Source organism: Etheostoma spectabile, chromosome 15 (assembly GCF_008692095.1).
Source record: "Etheostoma spectabile isolate EspeVRDwgs_2016 chromosome 15, UIUC_Espe_1.0, whole genome shotgun sequence".
Taxonomy (NCBI): Eukaryota; Metazoa; Chordata; class Actinopteri; order Perciformes; family Percidae; genus Etheostoma; species Etheostoma spectabile.
In genome coordinates, this window is record NC_045747.1 from 19173318 (window position 1) to 19177739 (window position 4422).

At 41.4% G+C, this 4422-nt stretch overlaps 1 protein-coding gene across 3 annotated transcripts in view; it reads left to right on the plus strand.

Moving 5' to 3' along the window:
- Positions 1-4422, plus strand: part of rbfox3b (RNA binding fox-1 homolog 3b) — a 456818-nt gene that overhangs the window by 971 nt on the left and 451425 nt on the right. The gene's annotated exons all lie outside the window — the stretch shown is intronic.

Consider the following 4422-nt stretch of genomic DNA (forward strand, 5'->3'; position numbering starts at 1 on the left):
CAGCAGTATGCAAGGTCAACTGACTAATGTTTCACATACACCACCTCATGTTGTGAGCTTCTTTTGTCTGTGCAGTTCGGCTGTTTTTTATTGCCAATATAGGCATGCTGGATCACAACATGAGGGAAACGTCCCTGTTCTTATCTCCCATCTTAAACGCATAAGCTGCTATAAGCCAATAGATGCCTGCGGGGTGAAAAAAGGGGGCGTACTTTCCTCTTATGGCACAAGAATCCTAAGCAATCCCCACTGCTTATTGTTTAGCGCTCAGCCAGGGGAGGTCTGCGTGCCGGGCTGATCGGCATCGCTTGCGCCACACTATTTTTTGATTATGTTCCTGGTTCATCTCTGGCTGAGACGATTTCCTATTTCCTTCTCCCATTTCGAGAGCGGGGAGTATAATATGATAGCGGCTCACATGCGGGGAAGTGCAGACAGTGGATCTGTGCAGAGGACACAGATTGCATTTCCCCTGGAGAATGCTCTCGCTGTATTAAAGGCACTGGAGGGCTGCCCAGGACTTGTCATCAGCTCCGCTAGTAATGCTGGCAATAGGAGAAAGTAGACGTGGTGTTTACGACCACCCTCTCATTTAAAGAGCTTCCATTGGCCTCTAATATCACAGCTGCATCACTCCGGCCCGTTGCAATCCAGGTTATTTATTTGTGAGGCTCAGGATATTGCGTGGCGCCTCACTTTGCTTTGACAATCTGATGAGCAAATGTGGAAAATGAAAAGATATATATGTTAAACATCCAATAGTATATTAGATCTGTTGTTGGACTATAAACTCCTGGAGTGAGAACTAGGGTATTTGCATTTTTATGATGTGGTTTAACATGGATCACATGCACCACAGAGCCTGTTTCTGTTTAAAATTGAATAGATATTACTCCTCATTTCAGTTGTTTGTAGTTCTGTTTCTTTTCATCACTTTGTTGTTGATTTTCTAGCATGTGTAGCTGCTATTTTTCATGCTTTCCACGTGGCTGAATCTAAATGAGGGATTGATCTTGACTGTTAGAAATGTGAAGTGACACATCAATGGCTCTCGAGGCCCAACAAGCCTCTGGTTGCCGATGTGTCAGCAAAAGTGAATGAAAAGCTCGAGACTTACTTCCTCCTCTGTCTGGCCTTGGCGAATTTACTGAACCCTTGTGGTTTAAAACACACACACACACACACACACACACAAAAGCACAATGGCAATTCAAGGTAAACAGGACAATTATCTATCCTTTCCTTCTTTGTAGTGTTGCCTTCTTTTTCCCAAGCAAGGATCACTGGATAAGGCTGATTAGTTAGAGTTAAAAGGAAAATGATTTCCTGTCCTACACAAGAAAGTATGACCACTGACCATGCTGCCTCCCCTATAACAACCATCAAAGCTATCATATTCGTGGCACAGGAAGATTACAAAAGCTACATCACAAAAAGTAATTTAAACTCTCTAAATTAATGCAACTTTCATTTTGGATTTGCCTGTGGCTTTCACAGAATATTCCTGTAATTTAAATGCAGAAAGCCTGTCAGCTTCTGACTTGGTCTCCGACCGCCTATTTAAATGTATCTTCTCCACGTTGTGTGTTTCATTGTTAAGAAATACATTCAAAGGAAGTTAAAACATATTTAATTACAAATATCTCTCACTGCAAAGCTTTTACCCCAGAGGTGCTATTAATGTAAGTCTGTGATCTTTGCAGTTATTAAACCGCTTGTGAAGGCAAGATAAGTTACTGTCAACCCATATTTATTACTATCTACTCGCGTATCTGCACTTATTGATTACATGGTTGGTAACCAGTCCTGATCATCAATAGAGATCCTCACAAGGCGAGGGCCAGATAGTCTTTCCACTCTCCCTGAAGGTTCAATTACACAGCATGCACAAGGAAATCTGTGTGTGTGTGTGTGTGTGTGTGTGTGTGTGTGTGTGTGTGAGTGTGTGTCTGTGTGTGTGTGAGGGGAGGGGAGGGGTGGGAATCAGCTTCTGACAAGGTCAAATTATATATATCAGCTTGTTTAGGTAGTCAAATCTGAATGTATAAAAGACACATTCGGGGAATCAATACATGTTGTATGCTAGAGCTCTTAAAATATTCAGATTGCTTGCTGATTAAATTATGTCTACTGGAAGAGATGGTTTGAGCTCCTCCTGAGTGTTTTTGCTTATTTTCAGAAAATCTCCACCTGACTTTGGAGTATTAGCTGCCAGTAATTGCACATCTTGAATAAATGAGTGACGGAATTGACTAATTTGCAACTTGTTACCATTTAAACGATGTTGATTACAATTACAAGCCCATCGTATGTTTTCCAGTCTTGACACAAATGCAGTGCTACTTGTGTTTCAGAGTAGAAAAGTTGATGCTGTAATTGGTGCTTTGTGGAGCTGTTTGCCCTTGGTGGCGTTGTCAGACAATACACAGCCTATTCAAAACCCATGAATACCGCATTTCAATGATGAAGGACATGTGTAGCAAATATTGAAGATTTTCTCTTGGTGGAAAGCCAAAAAAGCGGAATTGATTTGTTGAGTGAGCCTGGGAAGGATAGCCTCTCCTCAAAAAACCTTTGTGAGAAAAATGGTAATTGCAGGGCAAAGTGCTGCTGACAAAATACAGGAGGATTAACACATGACACCAATTGAAATATATACAAATCAACAAATACATTAGTTTGATCTCACAAAGTAGCTTCTACACTGGAGAATTGTTTTATGGGTCAGTTCACCACACTTCTTCTCATTTACCTGGAGTGCTATCTGTCCATGCAGATGGTTTGGGTTTCATCCGTCTAGATTTGGAGATATGTCTTTTAGATTTCTGCCACCCGCCCAATACGGTGGAGGTAAATGGAATTTGGTTTGCGGTGCTCAAAACATTGAAAAATTACATTTAAGAACAACATCGAGAATGTCTGTTAAAAGATGTTCTAGTTTTTTCTTGTTACTTTCATCATCAATTCATTAACTGAAGTGGCCGGGTTGGCTCAGTTGGTAGAACCCTCAGAGGTTTATGTCTCGATGCAGAGGTCCAGGGTGCAAGTCCAACCTGTGACAATTTCCTGCATGTCTCCCCCCTTTCTCACCTAGCTGTCCTGTACATTAAAGGTGTAAAAGCCCCAAAAAATATCTTAAAAAAATTATTTTTACTGAATATTTCTACAATCAATCAGTTAACCATTTGGTCTTCAATATGTAATCAATAGGATCAAAATACAAATTAAAAAATTCCCAGAACCCTTGCTGCTTTCTTAAAAGCACCAAAAACCCAAAGCTGTCATAGAAGACCATGAAAACCAGAGCATATTCACATTTCAGAAGCTGGAGCCACTGAACGTTTCCTTTCAAACATACGTCTTAAACGATTAAAATAGTTGCAGATTCATTTTCCTGTGAATCAATTCAGCTGCAATGGAAACTGTCACAAGTAATGTCTGTTTATTATCCAAACTAGCCAAGACAATTCTTTGTGGAAGGACACACTGCTGTTGAGTCAAATATCCTTTTTTAATGCTATTAGCGCCACACTTAGTCCAAAAAACCAAACTATTTACATGGTTAGATATCACTAGGGGTAAGTAGAAAAAATGTGTTGGTGTTAATCACCTTGTTAAAGTTGCCCTGTACAGAAATGGTGCTGTGACCAGGATGTTTATTTAGTCCATTTCATTAGAAAGTTTACCGCAGCCCTGGGTGGGCTTTTGCCACTCAGTCGCTATTTAATCATTCGGTACCCCGAGCGTTAACCTTCATTACCTCTCTGTGTTATTCTCTGCAGGGTCATGCAAAGTATCATCAAATATTTATGATATTAATAACTGCCTTTAGGAAGGAAAAAAGAACGTAAATAAATCTGCTCTGCAAAGCACACGATTAAGAAGTCCATTCCATTTAATAAATGGGTGAAGGGGAAATAAAAGGGCAATCCTGGAGCAGAAAGGGGCGAGACTTTACAAAACCAGTGACTAAAGCTGGAGGAGCAGACGGCTTTTGTGGTACAGTGGGATGTCTCTTCTGTACATTTGTGCATTATCTGGTGTGCAATTGTTCTTCTGAGGGCTTATGCGAGCCAGAGAGAAATCGTTGTTGTGGATGGCTTGAGCATCCGCGGTCCCCGGGGGGCCTCCTACATCGACAGACTCCAAATAGACAAACATGCACACACCCACACACATGCGCACACATATGTACACAGAGCCTGTTTAGCATAGAAGCCGACTGAGGCAGGGCCCAACATTAATTATCTGTTTTTCAGCCGATGTCTGGTGACAGTGATTAGAGTGAGGGTTTTTTTGGAGAATGGTGCACACACGCTCTAATGAGGAAAACTGGCCTGTCTATAGAGCTCTCCAGGCACACTTGATCTGCTCCGTGGCTCTGCAAGTGTGTGTGTGTGTGTGTGTGTGTGTGTGTGTGTG